This window comes from Pipistrellus kuhlii, unplaced genomic scaffold (assembly GCF_014108245.1).
Source record: "Pipistrellus kuhlii isolate mPipKuh1 unplaced genomic scaffold, mPipKuh1.p scaffold_m20_p_2, whole genome shotgun sequence".
NCBI lineage: Eukaryota > Metazoa > Chordata > Mammalia > Chiroptera > Vespertilionidae > Pipistrellus > Pipistrellus kuhlii.
The window spans coordinates 61,412,790-61,431,225 of NW_023425515.1; the positions used below are offsets into that span (position 1 = coordinate 61,412,790).

At 38.2% G+C, this 18,436-nt stretch overlaps 1 protein-coding gene and 1 long non-coding RNA gene across 3 annotated transcripts in view; one reads left to right on the plus strand and one right to left on the minus strand.

Annotated features, from left to right (window-relative positions):
* Nucleotides 1–18,436, minus strand: part of NECTIN3 (nectin cell adhesion molecule 3) — a 118,274-nt gene that overhangs the window by 75,767 nt on the left and 24,071 nt on the right. The window lies entirely within an intron of this gene.
* Nucleotides 9,516–17,199, plus strand: LOC118722805. Its single transcript, XR_004989132.1, has 3 exons — nucleotides 9,516–9,529; nucleotides 16,161–16,164; nucleotides 17,072–17,199. It is a non-coding gene; the product is annotated as an uncharacterized LOC118722805 (long non-coding RNA).

Genomic DNA, 18,436 nt, shown 5'->3' on the forward strand with positions numbered 1-18,436 from the left:
AATGATGTCAATCCTCCAGGAATAACTGCTGCATCTCTGTTTATTCTTGCCAGCCTGTACTTTGTGCTGGTAGTTAAATGAGCCCTTGAACATATCCCACACCAGTAGGCTACGTTCTTGACGAAGTCCACCTGGTTGCCTACTCCATACATTATCAAGCCATAGCTTTACCCCTTCTTCATCCATCCATCCTTTTTCATTCACATGTACAAAAACTCCAACAGGGAACTTGATTTTCAGCATTGTTTTTCTTTTAAAAATAATCATTGGTCTTAGTTTGGCACCATCAGCTGTACATGCTAGTACCACTGTAAAACTGGACTTCTCATGTCCTGTTGTTTTAATTAACACTGTTTTTGCACCTTTTGGATTAACAGTTTTATTTCCAACCATATCAAAATTCATAGGAGTTTCATCCATATTTCCGATCTGACTTAATGCATAGCCATGTTTCTTGCGCTGTTGAATTACATATTGATGGAAAAGACTTACTTTGCCGTCAAGATCTGCAGGTAATTTTTGTGCAGTTTTGGTCTTTTGCCTCAGTACCAGATTGTGCCTTTCCAAGAACCTAGTACTCCAGGATACAGTGGCCTTAAATCCTTTGCTCTTATCTGGGTTAGATTTGGCGTACTGAAGTGCAAACATACGTATTTTGTTTCATGTCACTACATAATCATTTTGACGATGCTCAAGAACCATGTCTGCTACATGCTTTTCGAGTTCTGGCCAATAAGGGGTGCCTCTTCTTAATGCACACTTACTCCTTGGCATACTCTTTAATGCATCTTCATTTGCTTTCCAGTCTCGGACCATCTTTTCTGTTACTCCATATTGTCTTGCTGCAGCACAGTTATTGTGTTCCTTGGCAAAGTTTACAACTTTCAGTTTGAAACTGGCTTCAAATTTCCTTCTTGCTGGAGCCATGATGGGTTCTTTTCTACCAGCCATTTGTTGTGCACCCACTAATCTTTTAGGCCGGGGTTATACAATACTTTAGCTTCAGCTACACACAGAATGTTCTATTACGGTACCTTTTAACTCACTGTATGTGTCCTGATACAGCAGCTTTGGCTACACAGAACGTTCCTGTGCTGCAACTGTATGTACCACGGTGAGCCAATCACAACAAGCAAAGGTTCAAAGGTTATATCTCTAACTCTGGCCAATCTGAACAGGATTTTTACTAGAACACAGTGTAGCTTCGGGTACAGAACATGTATAATTTGCATGCATAAAAAGCCTGCTTGGATTGGCTGAGTTAGAGAGGCGGTCCAAGCAGCCTTGCAGTGATTGGTGCGGGATCAAGTTGGAAAATTCGTTTAGCGGCATATCGAGACGTTTTTCGGGATATACTCGGTGTATAAAGACGACCCCCGATTTTCGGTTGACTTTTTTTTGTTTCAAAAGTCATCTTATACGCCGTAAAATACGGTAAACCAATATAAGCGTTCAAAATAGAAAGTACAAACAATACTATTAAAGTTTAGAGTTATGTCTAAATATTTAAAAATAAATACAGAAATACAGAAGGGTATCAAGAAAAATGTGCTTAAACATATTCCAACATTCCTAAATAACAATATAAACTTTACAAATTACTTCCATGAATCTTTTTGAGAGAGAAAAAAAATGAATGAATTCATGAAAAATAAATAAGAGGACGGACATAGATAGATAAGAGAGGGCAAATTTCACCATCCAAAAAAAGTGACTGAAGAAATTACAAAAAATGTACTAACAATTCTTAGCAGCTATGGAAGAAAAGTTGTTGTTTTTTTTTTAAAGCATTGCCGCAAAAAAGTATCAAGCTTCAAAAAGTTTACCATCATTCTCTGACATGCTTTTAAGTATAGATAATTACTAAGATTTTACAATTAATCTGAGAAATAAAACATAATTATTCTAATGGATTTTAGCAACCTATCATAAGCCTGGTATTAAAGCAGAAAATATATAGATAATTAAAGAGCAATTTTTGAATATTAATTGAAATACTCATATACTATGAAGTAAAAGAAAAGGATACAAAGAACAAGTAGAAAACTCTAGGAATGTAAGAATATTTGAGGCTATTCATCACACTGAAATCTCACACAACTTTTTCATTTGATGCTAAAAAGGAATTTAATAAAGTTTAACATTAATTATGATTCTTTTTAAAAACAACTGAGAAAAAGGTTCTTAATAATAAAGTTGATTTTTCTAAAATGTCATCACAATAAAATAGAAAAAAGGGAGATACAGCTATTAAAGAAGAATCAAGGCAAGATGGCTTATTATTGTTCAATTGAGACTGAAAATTCCAATGCAAGGTAATAAGAGAAAAAAAATAAACAAGTTAGGAAGGAACAGAAAATAATTTGAAAAACCCATTACCTGAAAAACTTAAGAAGGCCAAGTAAAGGGCATTAGAACCAATAATATGGTTGCTTACAAAGCATGCAAAATATAAAATTATCATGTTATAATAGGTGATTACATTTACACATTTATTGCAGAAAAAAAGCTTAATATTTAAAAGCACTAATATTTAAAACACCCATAAAGTTGTAAAGAATCTATAAAATTGAATGACTGGAATAAATAAAAGCTATATCATATTCCTGTATGAAAATACATAATTCTATATAAAGGTCAAATCTCCCCATATTAACACACAAATTTTATGCAATTGCAGTGAAAATCCTAATAAAAATACTCGAAACTATAATAGACGGACAATAGCTAAAAAATAGTTCAAAAATAACAAAGGCCCAGTTGTAGATATATATTAAAGTAAAAACAATAAAATTCTTGTTATTAATATCTTAAGACAATTGAAAATACACAGACCAGAACAACCAAGATGACAGCATAAACACCTGTACTTGCTGCCTCTCACAACCATATAAAAACTACAAGTAAGAGACAAAATAAATATCATCCAGAACCACAAGAAAGCTAGCTGAGTGGAAGTTCTACAAATAGAAGGAAAGAAAAAAGCACACTGAGACTGGTAGGAGGTGTGGAGGTGCGGAGAAGCACGTGAAATGGGCTCACAACTGGGTGTGCTGTTTTTTTTGTGTGTGTTTTTTTCCTATTGGGAGGGAGATACAAGCTCCCAATTGCTCTGAACTCAAGTTCCGGGAGAGATTCTGGGGACCCAGACTCATACAGAAAGAAACTGGACTTTCTGGCATCGGGCTGGAACAAGAGGGCAGCTTTCTCTGAGAGGTGTTCACAGCAATCATTGTTCCTGCACTGGGCTGCAGGACAAAGACACCTTAGGAACTTTCCAGGGCAGGGCTGACTATGTCAGCCATTGCTGTTTGCTCCACCTGATGATTCACTGAGACCCTGCCCTAACCAATTTACAACCCCACCCAAGCTGTACGCTGTGGCTCTTGCATATGACCTGTTCTTTTGCAACCTAAAACCTAATAAACTGAAACTGGGTCAGAGAGCTCCAAAGCTTCCAAAAGAAGGCCTAAGGCCCCCGCAGCAGCACCCTGCAATGCTTCACAGTTGGACCTCATTTGAGCACCTCAAAACTTCAAAAAAAGAGGAGGAATCTACAGATATCTCTGTAGCTCCTGCTGATGGCCTCAGGCAGTGGCTGACTTTGCACCACCTTGGAGATCCAAGAGACAGTGTACCCAGTGGTCAATGTGAGATCATACCAGATTATAACTCTTCACATCTGTAAGCAACACACTCAAGGGGCAGACTCAGTGAACACCAAAGCCCTACTGAAGCAAATCCTGCCCCATAAGGATATCTCCAGCACAGCAGTTCTCCCATTGTAGACACAGCTGATCCTCACAGCCAAGTGGCCTAGAGGTCAATTCCTCCCAGTGATATCAAGAGCAATCAAGGTTTAACTACAACAAGACTGCGCACACAGTCCACAAAGGGGTACACCAAGAGTGTTCACCTCGGGTAATTGGGGAAACTGAGCCAATGGGCCCTACCACACAAGGCCACTCTATCAACATAGAGAAGCAGCCAAAATGCCAAAACAAAGAAACATGTCACAAATGAAAGGAATGGAGAAAAGAAAATTATTGGGTATAGAGTTTAAAACCATGGTTATAAGGTTATTCAAGAATCTTCTAGAAACCTCTGAGAAATTTAGTGAGACCCTCAAGGGTATGAAAAAGGACTAATAAGAAATTAAGCATACACTGACTAAAATAAACAATAATATACAGAGATCAAACAGTAGACTAAAGGATCACAAAAATCAAGTCAACGATTTGAAATACAAAGAAGCAAAAAACACCCAACTGGAAAAGCAAAAAGCAAAAAGAATCCAAAAATATGAAAATGGTGTAAGGAGCCTGTGTACCAATATCAAACTTATAGGGATACGAGAAGAAGAGAGAGAGCAAGATACTGAAAATGTATCTGAGGAAATAATGACAGAAAACTTCCCCAACCTGGTGAAAAAAATAAACTTATAAGTCCAGGAAGCACAGAGACCCCCAAACTAGAGGAATCCAAAGACACACCATAATTACAATGCCAAGAGCAAAACACAAAGAGAGAATATTAAAAGCAGCAAGAGAAAAACCGTTACCTACAAGGGAGTACCAATAAGACTGTCAGCTGATTTCTCAACAGAAACTATGCAGGCCAGAAGGGAGTGGCAAGAATATTCAAAGTGATAAATAGCAAGACCCTACAACCAAGATTACTCTACCCAGCAAAGTTATCATTCAGAATTGAAGATCAGATAAAGAGCTTCACAGATAAGATAAAGCTAAAGGAGTTCATCACCACCAAACCAGTATTATATGAAATTCTGAAGGGTATTCTTTAAGAAGAGGAAGAAAAAAAAGGTAAAGATAGAAGTTATGAAGAACAAAATGACAACAAATACATATCTATAAACAAGTGAATCTAAAAATCAAGTGAATAAAAAATCTGATGAAAAGAATAAACTGGTGAATATAATAGAACCAGGGACATAGAAAGGGAGTAGACTGACAATTCTCAGGCGAAAGGGGGTGTGGGGGTATGGGGGAAAAGAATGGACAAAAATCTTACACCTATGGATGAGGACTGCGGGGGGGATGGGTAAAGGCATGGAGGTGGGGTGGGAACCGGGTAGAGGGGAGCCATGGGGGGAGGGGGGAGAGAAAAAGAGTAACTATAACTGAATAAATATTTATTAAAAAAAAGAAAATTCACAGACCAACATATACAATGCATATATATAAGTGATGGGTCAACTGGACAACCAGATGACCGGCTGGTAGGTGTGATTCATACTGACCACCACGGGACAGATGCTTAATGCAGTAGCTGCCCCCTGGTGGTCAGTACACTCCCACAGCAGAAGCGCCACTTAGCTGAAAGACTGGCGCCAGAACCTGGGCTCATGTAATACTTATACCTGACAAAATAGACCTCAAAGTGAAGACCATAACAAGAGACAATAAAAGTCACTTCATAATTCTAAAGTGATCTATACAAGATAAGGATATAAGCCTGGTAAACATTTATGCACCCAATGCAGGAGCACCCAAATACATAAAAAAAAACAAAAAAAAAAAACAAAAAAAAAACAACTTCTGGAAGGTATCAGTGGTGAGATTGACAGCACACAATCATAGTAGGAGACTTTATCACCCCATTAACATCACTGGATAAATCCTCTAGACAAAAAAAAAAAAAAAGCAAAGAAACTTCAATCCTAAATGACACACTAGATCAGATGGACTTAACTGACATCTTTAGAACATTCTATCATAAAACTACAGAATATACATTCTTCTCAAGCACACATGAGGCAATTTCAAAGATAGACAGCATATTGGGATACAGGCAAAGTTTCTCCAAATCCAAGAGGATTGAGATCAAATCAAGTATCTTCTCAGATCACAATGGCATAAAATTAGAAATCAAATACAGCAAGAACAATCACAAAAATTCAAACACTTGGAGGCTGAAGAGCATACTATTAAAAATGAGTGGGTTACCAAATAGATCAAAGAAAAAAATAAAACACAGCCTGGAAACAAACAACAATGAAAACACAACAATCCAAAATCTTTGAGACACAAATGAAAGCAGTACTGAGAGGGAAATTCATAGCATTACAGGCCTACCTCAGAAAAACAAGAAAAACTGATAATAAACCATCTAACTCTGCAACTTGAAGAATTAGAAAGAGAGCAACAAGAGAATCCCAGAGTGAGCAGAAGTAAGGAAATAATAAAGATCAGAGTGGAAGTAAATGACATAGAGACCAAAAACATAAAAAACGAAAAACAAACAAAAAAACAATACATAAGATCAATGAAACCAAGAGCTTCTTCTTTGAAAGGTTAAACAAGATCGATGAACCTCTTGCCAGTTTCACCAAGAAGCAAAGAGAGAGGACCCAAATAAAATCAGAAACGAAAGAGGTGAAATAACAACAGACCCCACAGAAATACGAAGAATTATTAAAAAAAAATATTCTACTCCAACAAACTGGTCAACTTAGAAGAAATATAAATATTCCTAAAAAAATAAAACCTTCCAAAACTCAACCAAGAGGATTAACAAAATCTGAATAGTCCAATAACTATAGAGGAAATTTAAGCAATAAAAAATCTTCCAACAAACAAAAGCCTTGGACCAGATGTCTTCACAGGAGAGTTTTACCAAACATTCAAAGAAGAAATAAAACATATATTCCTCAGACTATTCCAAAAAAATTCAAGAGGAAGGGAGCACGTCCAATCTGTTTCTACAAAGCCAGCATTACTCTAATCCCAAAAATCAGATAACGACAATACAAAGAGAATTACAGGTCAATATCCCTCATGAACATAGACGCCAAAATCAACAACAAAAATTCTAGCAAATTGAATCCAACAATACATTAGAAAGATCATACACATTGACCAAGTGGGATTTATTCCAGAGATGCAAGGATGGTACAATATCCACCAATCAATAAATGTGACACACCATATAAACAAACAGAAATAAAACCATATAATAATATTCATTGATGCAGAAAAAGCAATTGACAAAATCCAATACCCTTTCTTGATAAAAATCCTCTGTAAGGTGGGAATAGAAGGATCATAACTAAACATAAAAGCAATATATGACAAACCCACAGCCAATATCACACTCAATAGTCAAAAACTAAAACCATTTCCACTAAGAACAGGAACAAGAAAGAGATGCCCACTCTCACCACTCCTGTTCGACATAGTAGTGGAAGTACTTGCCATTGCGACCAAACAAAAAGAAGAAAGGCATCCAAATTGGAAAAGAAGAAGTAAAACTGTTCTTACTCACAGATGACATGATATTGTACATAGAAAACAACAAAGATTCCGTAAAAAAAACTACTAGATTTAATAAATGAATTCGGCAATGTAGCAGGACACAAAATTAACACCCAGAAATCTATGGCTTTTCTATATACCAATAATGAAATCACAGGAAAAGAAATTTAAAAAGCAATCCCACTTACCATTACAACAACAACAAAAAATTGAGATACCTAGGAATAATTTTAACCAAGGAGATAAAAGAACTGTACTCAGAAAATTTCAGAACTCTGAAAAAAGAGATAGAGGAAGACAAGAATAAATGGAAAAATATACCATGTTCATGGACTGCTAGAATCAACATCATTGAAATATTCATACTACCCAAAGCAATCTATAAATTCAATGCAATCTCCATTAAAATACCAATGGCATACTTCAAAGACCTAGAATAAATTCTCCAAAAATTCATCTGGAATAAAAAAAAAAAACACCCAAATAGCTGCAGTAATCTTGAGAAAGAAGAACAATGTTGGAGGGATCACAATACCAGATATCAAGCTATACTACAAAGCCACTTTTCTGAAAACTGCCTGGAACTGGCACAAGAACAACATATAGACCAGTGGAACAGAACTGAGAACCCAGAAATCAACAAAGCTATTATGTGCAATTAATATTTAACAAAGAAGGCAAGACAATACAATGCAATCAAGAAAGACTCTTCAATAAACGGTGATGGGAAAAATGGACAGAAAATTGCAAAAAAATGAAAATAGACCACCAACTTACACCCTACACAAAAACTCACAATGGATCAAGGACTTAAATATAAGATGGGAAACCATTAAAATTTTATAAGAAGCCATAAGCAGCAAAATAGCAGACATTTGTTTTAGCAATATATTTAATGATACATCTCCTAGGGTAATGGAAACTAAGGAGAAAATAAACAAATGGGACTACATCAAAATAAAAAACTTCTGCACAGCAAAAAACTATCAACAAAATAACAAGCAAGCAAGCCCACTGCTGGGAGAACATATTTGCCAATGTTATCTCCAATAAGGGTTTAATCTTCCACATTTAGAGGGAACTCAGACAAGTTATCAAAAGGAAAATAAACAATACAATAAAAAATGGGCAGAGGACCTAAATAGACACTTTTCAAAAGAGAACATTCAGAAAACCAAGAGACATATGAAAACATGTTCAAAGTCACTAGTTAATGGAGAAATGCAAATCAAAACAAGGAGGTACCACTTCACACCTGTCAGAATGGCTATCATCAACAAATCAACAAAGGACAAGTGCTGGAGAGAATGCTGAGAAAAAGGAGCCCTCATATACTGCTGGTGAGAATGCAGACTGGTGCAGCCACTGTGGAAAACCTTGTTTTTTCCTCAAAAAATTAAAAATGAAACTGCCATTTGTCCCAGCGATTCCACTTCTAGGAATGCTACATTCCAAGAAAAAATAAACACCAATCAGAAAGGATATATGCACCCCTATGTTCATAGCAGCACAATTTACAATATATGAGATTTGGAAACAGCCTGAATGCCCATCAGCAGATGAGTGGGTTAGAAAACTGTGGTACATCTACACAATGGATTACTACACTGCTATAGAAGAGAAGGAATTGTTACCATTTGCAATGGCATGGATGGAACTGGAGAGCATTATGCTAAGGAAATAAGCCAGCCAGTGAAAGAAAAATACAACATAATCTCATTCATCTATACTAATAAAAAGGTCCTTACAAAAAAGATATACAGATGGTAAATATAAATGGTGGAAATCTAAACACTGACACCACCAAATGCTGACAAGAACATGAAACAATAGGAACCCCATTCATTGCTGGTAAGAATGAAAAATGGTGCAGCCACTTTGGAAAAGTTTGACAGTTTCTACAACACTAAATATATTCATATAATGAGACTCAGCAATTGTTTTCCTTGATACTTGCCCAAATGAGTAGAAAACATATGTCCATAAGGAAACTTGCACACGATGTTTCTATCAGCTTCATAATTTTTAAATGTAGAAGCAACCGAAGTACCCTTCTATAGGTGAATGGATAAGTTATGGTATATCCAAAGGAATATTACTCAGTGCTATAAAGAACTGAGCTATCAAGCCACAAAAAGACCTAAAGCAACCTTAAAATGCACCTGTTTAAAAAAAAAAAAAAAGCCAATCTGTAAAGGTTAAGATTCCAACTATATGATATTCTGGAAAAGACAAAGCTGAAAAACAAAAAGACTGTGATGGTAAGGGGTTTGAGGGGTGGGAGAAATGAATAAGTGGAACACTGAATTTTTAGAGCAATGAAACTACTCAGTATAATACTATATTGGCAGATGCATGCCATTCATTATACATTTGATGAGATACAAAATGTACACCACTACCAGTAAACTGTAATGTAAACTATAGCCTTTAAGTGATAATGATGTGTAGGTTCATTGTAATAAATGTGCCACTTTGGTAGGAGATAATGATTTGTTGATCATCCTAGAAGGAGAGGGGGAGGTTAGAGTGAAGGGCATAAGGGGTACTTTGTACTTTCGATTTAATTTTGCTCTGAAGTAAAACTGGTATAAAAAATTAAAATATATAAAAAATGTTTTTAAATATACATATAACAAAATATTGCTCAGCAATAAAAGAAAATAAACTGATACACACAACATGGATGAATTTCAAAATAATTATGCTCAAAGAAGACCAAAAAAGAATACAAATAGTATGATTCCATTCATATAAAACTCTAAAAAATGCAAACTATTTCATAGTGACAGAAAGCAAATCAGTGTTTGCTTGAGAATAGAGGAGAAGTTATAAGATAGATGATTTAACAGAGGACACAAGAAATCTCTTGGGATGATGGGTAACATTTATTACCTTTATTGTACTTGCAATTTAACATGTCTGCATTTTGTTAAAACTTATAAAAGTGCACACCTTACATATGTGCAGCTTGTTACATATAAAGCTGTTAAACAAAAAAGTGAGAAGAGGGATTGGAGAACACTTATACTTTCGTTAGGAATTTTACTATAAAGGCAGGCAAAGAGATCAGACAGAAGATCAAGAAAACTGAGGGTAGCCGAAACTTGTTTGGTTCAGTGGATAGAGCGTAGGCCTGCCGACTCTAAGGTCCCAGGTTTGATTCCGGTCAAGGGCACGTACCTTGGTTGCGGACACATCCCCAGTGGGAGGTGTGCAGGAGGCAGCTGATCAATGTTTCTCTCTCATTGATGTTTCTAACTCTCTATCCCTCCCCCTTCCTCTCTGTAAAAACTTAATAAAATATATTTTAAAAAAGAAAAAAAAATGAGAGTAAATAGAGTATTTCACAGTGCTTGACTACACTAATAAAAGGGAATTATACAAATTGACTACCTCCATGACGCCCACCAGCCAATCATGAGTTTGCAAATTAACCCAACAAAGATGGCAGGTTAATTTGTATATGCAGGAGTGGAGCGGCTGAGCAGAATGCCTGATATGAGTGGGAAGGCAAGGGGTGGAGGGAGCTACAGGAGCAGTGCTCCGGCTGGAGTGGAGAAGACTGAAGGCTCCGGCCAGAGTGAAGACTCTGCAGTCAGACTGAGCGAAGACTCCAGCTGGAGCAAAGATAGAAGGCAGCGGCCAGAGCGAGAGGTTGGGTCCTGGGTGCCAGAGTAAAACTGTGCCAGCAGCCAGGAGAAAGAAGGCCTATTGCACAAATCTTCGTGAAACAGGTCTTTAGTGTTCAAATAACCCTTATTTCACTTAATAATGGCCCCAAAGTTATTCACATAACTTCTATTAGAGTGTATTATTACAACTGTCTTATTTTATTGTAATTGTTACCCACTTACTGTATAAAACATTCTACCTAATAAAGATTTAACATGCTAATCGACTTTCGTGCCATTGCAAAGATGACAGCACCCATAGCCAATAAGGAGGGATGCTAATTGACTGCCCCACCTTCAAAAATGGTGGTGCCCACAGCCACAAGATGGCAGTGCCCAGTACCCTCAGGCCACCAGCAGGAAAGCCTGAGGTGCAGGAAAGCCTCAGATGTCAGCTGTCCAGTCAATGCCCAAGGCCGGCCCAAGGGACGACCAAAAGACTGAACAAGCAGATTGCATGGGGAAACCAGGCTGGCAGGGGGTTAATGAGGGACTACCAAACAACTCAACAAGCAGGCTGCCTGGGACAACCAGGCCGGCGGGAGAGCTGTTGGGGGCAACCACACCCGCAGGGGGAGTAGTTGGGAGGAACAAGGCCAGCAGGGGAGCTGTTAGGGGTGACTAAGCCGGCAGGAAGGCTGTTGGGGACAACCAGGCTGGCAGGCAGGTAGTTGGGAGAGACTAGGTCAGCAGAGGGGGCTGTTGGGGGCAACCAAGCCAGTGGGGGGAGGGGGCAGTTAGGAGTGACCAGGCTGGCAGGGGGTTCAGTTAGGGGTAATCAGGCCAGCACGCAGAGGCAGTGAGGGGTGATCAGGCCAATGGGAAGTTGGGGGCAGTTAATGGTAACCAGACAGGCAGGCAGGTGAGCAATTAGGAGCCAGCAGTCCAGGACTGTGAGAAGGATGTATGACTGCTGGTTTAGGCCTGATCCCCGAGATGTAGACCGGCAGTCATACATCACCTGGACTGAGGGGGAACCCCCCAATGTACGAATTTCATGCACCAGGCTTCTAGTATTATATACAAGGCTTGGTACTGTCCACAGTTTCAGGCATCCATTGGGGTTCTTGGAACATATCCATGGTGAACAAATGGGAACTGCTGTAATAAGTGCCATTAATCATAGTCTAGACATCAGGAAATGCTTTGCAAGAGGTTATCATTTAAGATATGCTCTGAACATAAGATTTTCATAGGCTAGGACAGTGGTCAGCAAACTCCTTAGACCACAGAGCCAAATATTAACAGTACAACAATTGAAATTTCTTTTGAGAGCCAAGTTTTTTAAACTTAAACTTCTCCTAATGCCGTTTCTTCAAAATAGACTCGCCTAGGCTGTGGTGTTTTGTGGAAGAGCCACACTCAAGGGGCCGAAGAGCTACATGTGGCTCAGGAGCTGCAGTTTACCAACCACGGGGCTAAAGAAGACCATTTCAGATTAAGCAAAGATCTGGTAAAGTGCAGTAATCGGAAATGACATAGTAGAGAACTACAATAGAACTAGTATTCTAATTATCCTCTGGCACAGTGTTCAGAACTTCCTAGAACAGCAATGTCCCAGCCACTAAGCCACCTGTGGTTATTTAAATTAAAATTAAATAAAACGGAAATTTCAGGTTTTCATTTACACTAGCTAGATTTCATGCTCAATTGCCCCATGTGCCTAGTGAGCCACGAAAAGTACAGCTTATATTGTTTCATTGCAGAAAGTTCTAGATAGTACAAATCTAGAAGAGAGGTTCGATAAAAGTTAACTTATTTCTTAATGACAGATCTAGTATTTTCTATAAAGATTTTAAAAAATCAGTCTCAAAGTGCTAATTTTTAAAGTTTAGGTTTCTATAATAATGACTTACATGTAACCAACAGCAATAAAAGATACAAAAATTATAAACTTCTACTACAATACCTCCCACATATTAAGATTAAATAAAGATTTCACCCTACTATATCATATTTACCCCAACTAATCTTTAAGTAGTAATTTCAGACTTTCTAAAATGATCTTCCTAAAATGTCATTTCTACCATCTATTCCTAATCACTACTTTTTAATTTCAAAAAAGAAAATAACTTTATTTAAGCAATGAACATCAATAAAGGTTCTCTTGGACTTACTTTATATTTAAAACCACAATTCCTTCATCCTAATATATAAAAAGCCAGGGACCGTCATTACTGAAACAACTGAACACAGGCTGCGTGGGGTGACCAGGATGGCAGGGGGGTCAGTTAGGGACGACCAAACGACTGAAGAGCAGGCTATGTGGGGCAACCAGGCTGCTGGGGGAGGGGGAACAGTTGGGGCAACCAGACCGGAGGGGGTGACCAGGCTGGCAGGAGGGGACAGTTAGGGGTGACCAAGCAGGTAGGCAGGCAAGTGGGTAGGCAGGCAAGTGGTTAAGAGCCAGCAGTTCTGGATTATAAAAGGAATGAATATCTGATTGCTGGGGATAGGGTCGAAACCAGCGGTCAGAAATCCCCTGAAGTGTCCCAGACTGGAGAGGGTGAAGACTGGTCTGAGGGGACACCTCTCCATGTACAAATTTCATGTACTAGGCCTCTAGTATCTACAATATAATAAAAATAGTATAATATGCAAATCGACCAAACAGCTGAATAGCAGAAAGACTGTCAGGACTACCAGGCTATGACACACACTGACACCAGGCCAGCCAAAGTGAGTGTGATGCGAATGGTCGGGGGACCCCGCCATTGTCCCATGATAGCCCTGCAGAGGGACGCCCAGGTCACTGGCTGGTGGGGCAATTGCTCGGGTGGAGGGGGGGAAGGGGACGCTCTGAGATTGCCCCACAGAGGAAGGCCTGAGCCACCCGCTGCAGGGCGATCCATCAGGGGAACTCTAAGATCAATCACCAAGCCAAGGGAGGCCTAGGCGACTCATCCTGTGTCACTGTGGCGAGTGGGCAGGGCCTCCCTCAGCAATGTGATCAATAGTAGTGCTGCCAGACAGCGAGAGGGTGCAGGCCCGGCTGAGGATTTCCCCCCACCTCCCGAGTGCATGAATTTCATGCACCAGGCCTCTAGTTTTCAGAATAAAAGCACAAAATCTTAGATCTGGAAGAGAAATTAGAGGGCACTTATCTAACTTCATTTTAAATAGTGAAGTGATTGGTCCTCATCATATGGCCAGTGAAAAAAACACATACAAGAAGCCTCTTAGCTTCAAAAAGGTAATCTTTCCAACTCTATAATGCTGTGCACATAAATGTTTAATTGAGAGAAAACCTAGAAGGGCTATTAGTTGAGACATTCAAAAGCTCAGAGATTTTCAAAATAAAACATTGGAGGGGAACTATAGTTCTTCAATCAGCACTATTTCCACCAGAGGTGAAAGGTGTGGGAGAACAGAACTTCATAACGATACTATGAATTTGCTCTTTTAATTCCTATTTCAACCTGTGGAACTATGGCAATTTCTAAACAAATTTAAGTTTTAATCATTATAATAAAATGTATTCCCCAAAATGCTATAGAATTATATACTCTTAGGCTTTGCTGTTATTCTAGCAGCAAAATTTATAATCAGTGGTAAATAATTCCTAACCAAAGAAATTATATTTAACCATACTATTGAATTTACTTCTTTGACTTTACTTTGTCTAATTATAAATGTTACATACAAACAGGAAAGCCTGTGAACATACAAATATTCTCGGATTAGGCAGAAATATTTAAGAACTAGTTCTTCAAAGACATTAATGTAATATCAATTCTCATAAGTAACAGCATTCTAGAATACTGCAGATATATATATATATATATATATATATATATATATACACACACACACACACACACACACATATATATAAAATAATGCAGGCATAAAAATATAAGTAAAAATATACATATTTGTATTTATATATTTATATCACATGCAGTAATAACCCAAAAATCTAAAATTTACTGTTTTAAAAGAGACATCTCTAAACAAGTACATGGAACTTATGGTTCAGTAGTATGAAACTTCCCAGAGTCAAGAATGAGGCTTAAAATTATGAGTGGTAAAGGGTTCAATGAAAAAAAAAATTAAAAAAATAACCTGTGGAGCCAGACTAATCTAAATCTAACAACCTTTGAAGCCAGACTAAAGGAAAGACAGAGGAGAAGGCCTGTACAGAGGCAGAGAATGGAGTGATGCAGTCCCAAGTCAAAGAGCGCATGTAGGCAACAAAAGTTGAAGAATCCAGGATCAGAAGGAAACATGATTCCTAGAGCTTTCAAGAGGGAATGTGCACCTGCTGACCATTATACACCAAAACTGTGAGAAAATAAATTTGTTGTTTTAAGCCTCTAAGTTTATGATAATTTATTATGATGGTTGTATCAAATGATTGTAAGAGATTACTGTACAAAATTAGGCATGAGAACATAAATGTCCAGAGGAACAGTAGTGGCAATAAATGGAAACAGGAAAGTTGTTGAGACTTACCACTCAAAAGTCCCAAAATCACTTTGTTAATTTAGAAGTATTTTTCTTCAATGTTCCAAATCAGGAGAACACTTATAGATTAGGACCAAAGAAAAGCACAATTATAATCTCAATAGGTCTCAGATTCCTCAACTGGAGAAGAAAAATGCTGGACTAGAAAAGTGATCTTAAATTGTTCTCTAGAGTGACATCAGAAGAATGGTGGCCTTAGAGAGCTTATGCTCTCCCCGTGAAATGTCAGAAAGTTAACTGATTATAATGCAACAAAAAAATTCCTGCTCGACAGACACAGAGGTATGACTGAGAGACCCGCGCATTGAAACATCTGAATGCGGGCCACCAGCAATAAATAAACAAGGAGAAGAGAAGGGAGGAAAGTGTAGAAAGCCAACAGACACAGCCCTGCAGCAGGGAGCTCAATGCTCCACTGGCTGGGAGATGGGAGAAAGCTGGAGCAGCAGGCACTTCTGAGCTACAGGGATAGGGGGAGGGACAACCCAAAAGGGCAATGGGCAAGGGAGCAAACAGTGTCTGAGTTAGCCTGAGAGAGCCATGCACCTCTCTATTGTTGGGCCTGCACTGATATTTCAGACCAAGAAACAGAACCACGAGCTCTTCTACTACCTGGAGTGCCAAAACTCGCCTCCCATTTCCCTTGAAGTTAGGTCAAGGAGCATATTATCTGTAAACCAAAAGCTGTCCCAGTAGAACTGCTGATTCCCTCTGTGACTGATCCCCAAAAGAGTCAGAACCTCAGGGAAGTAAGGGGTGGTCATTACATTGAAGGCAAAACAAACCCCACTCCCAAGCAGCAAGCAAGGCTGTACTTTCTTTTCTTTCTTTCTTTCTTTTTTTTTTTTTTTTTAAAATATATTTGTATTGATTTTTTACAGATAGGAAGGGAGAGGGATAGAGAACTAGAAACATTGATGAGAGAGAACGATTGACCAGCTGCCTCCTGCACACCCCCTCACTGGGGATGTGCCCACAACCAATGCACACTCCCTTGACCCGAATGACCCTTCAGTCCACAAACCAACGCTCTATCCACTGAGCCAAACCTGTTTTGGCAAGGCTGTACTTTCTTAGAGAAGCTGCAGTAGTTTAAGTCTGGGAGATCACAGAGGCAAAAAAAAAAAAATCTTGCAACTCAGCGCCATCTACTGGAATGTAGTAGAAAGATCTCTTCAGAGACAAATGCTTAAGCAAAGGAGGGCAGCAAATATCATGAATAACCACAGTAATGAGGATGACAACAACAAAAAAAATTATCTCCAGAAAGGAGGCTGGAACATATGGAAGTATGTGATATAAGTCATAGATATTTTAAGATTACAGTTTAGAATATACTCAACAAGATGTGAGAAAACATAGACAGGTAATTCAATGCACTTAGAAAACATCATGAACAAAATGAGTGCTTTACCAAAGAAATTGAAACTTTAAGAAAGAGCCAATCAGAAATCCTGGAAATGAAGCATCTATTTAAGGAGATTAAAAGTAAACAACTGAACAGAGAAAATAGACTCAAACAGATGAAGGAAAAAATTACTGTTGGCAAAAACAGGAATCTAGACAGAGGGAAGAAGAGAGAGACCTGGGCATGAAGAAAAAGGGAAACACTCATATATACACAAACACAGATAGATATATAGATAGATATATTAGTGTTAGTTTTGAATGAGCAATTGAATTGATATCCCTCACCCAGGAACTGGCTTTTCAGGTCATTTCACTATGGACATTCCCTTTGCTGAAACCATATTTCACTTGTGGTGACTACATTCCATTATCTGCCCTCCAATGTGCATAAAGAAGTCTCTGCCCAGGAAAAACCCCACCAAAAGTCCTTTAAAAGCTGCTGACTCCAGTCACTGAGTGTACAATTGCCATTTTTAACTATGTGGATTCTTGTTCAAATTGCAAAATGTGTAATTTGTACTAGGAATCAAAAGTCTGTAATAACTAAAAAGGCCTGGGATCCACCACCTCTAGTGTGGAAGGGCTCAGAAGCTAGAGGATGAAGTTGCAAGGAGACTCTTTGGTGCTTTGTCTAAAATTACCATATGACGCCTTGGGACAGGCAGATTTTAGCTAAAGTAACTTTACAGGCCAGTTAATGCTATGGAGAGTAAAATACAACATGAAAAGAACTCTATTAAGTCTTGTCTATATGTTATAGGCAATTGTCTGTTGATTGTTTTATCTGTCCTTTTTGTTTAGCTTAATGTATTTATTGTTAGTTTATTAAGCATGGCTTTAATTTAATAAGAAAAGAAACTTAGGTCGCCAGGCCTTTACTGAATTTCCCCATAGCAAACAGGATGGGGGAGTGGGTAGAAAGAATATGAGCGGTATATGTATCCCCATCAATTACTAAGTCTTTTGGTAATCCTATAAAATGGATGCCCACTCTCCAGAGAGCTATTTAAAGTCTCATTTCACCATGTTTTTATTTCCCAGTCCATTACTTAAATTTTGGCAGAATTTAGGGATAAATTTGGGATTTCTGTAGGCACGAAGAGAAAAAGGCTGGATTAAGAGAAAGGTGTGCCTTACCCGAATTTTGATGGCCTCTTAAAGATGAGCTCCATTCTCTTTACAGATGCTATAGAATAAACCCAAGATAGTTTTTTCTCTAAAAGATGACGTAAATGGCACAAGAAAAATGTACAGGCTCGGTTTAGGCATCAAGATTACTATTTCCATAATAAATGGTAGTTCTTGGATAATGGAATGTACCTATTCCAAAGTTAACATCAAAGCCACTGATAGTCAATAAGATATATCTGTTACAGAATTTGCCAAAGTAAATGCCTTAGATCAATGGTTGGCAAACTCATTAGTCAACGGAGCCAAAGATCAACAGTACAACAATTGAAATTTCTTTTGAGAGCCAAAGTTTTAAAACTTAAACTTCTTCTAATGCCACTTCTTCAAAATAGACTCACCCAGGCTGTGGTATTTTGTGGAACAGCTACACTCAAGGGGCCACAGAGCCGCATGTGGCTCGCCAGCCACAGTTTGCCGACC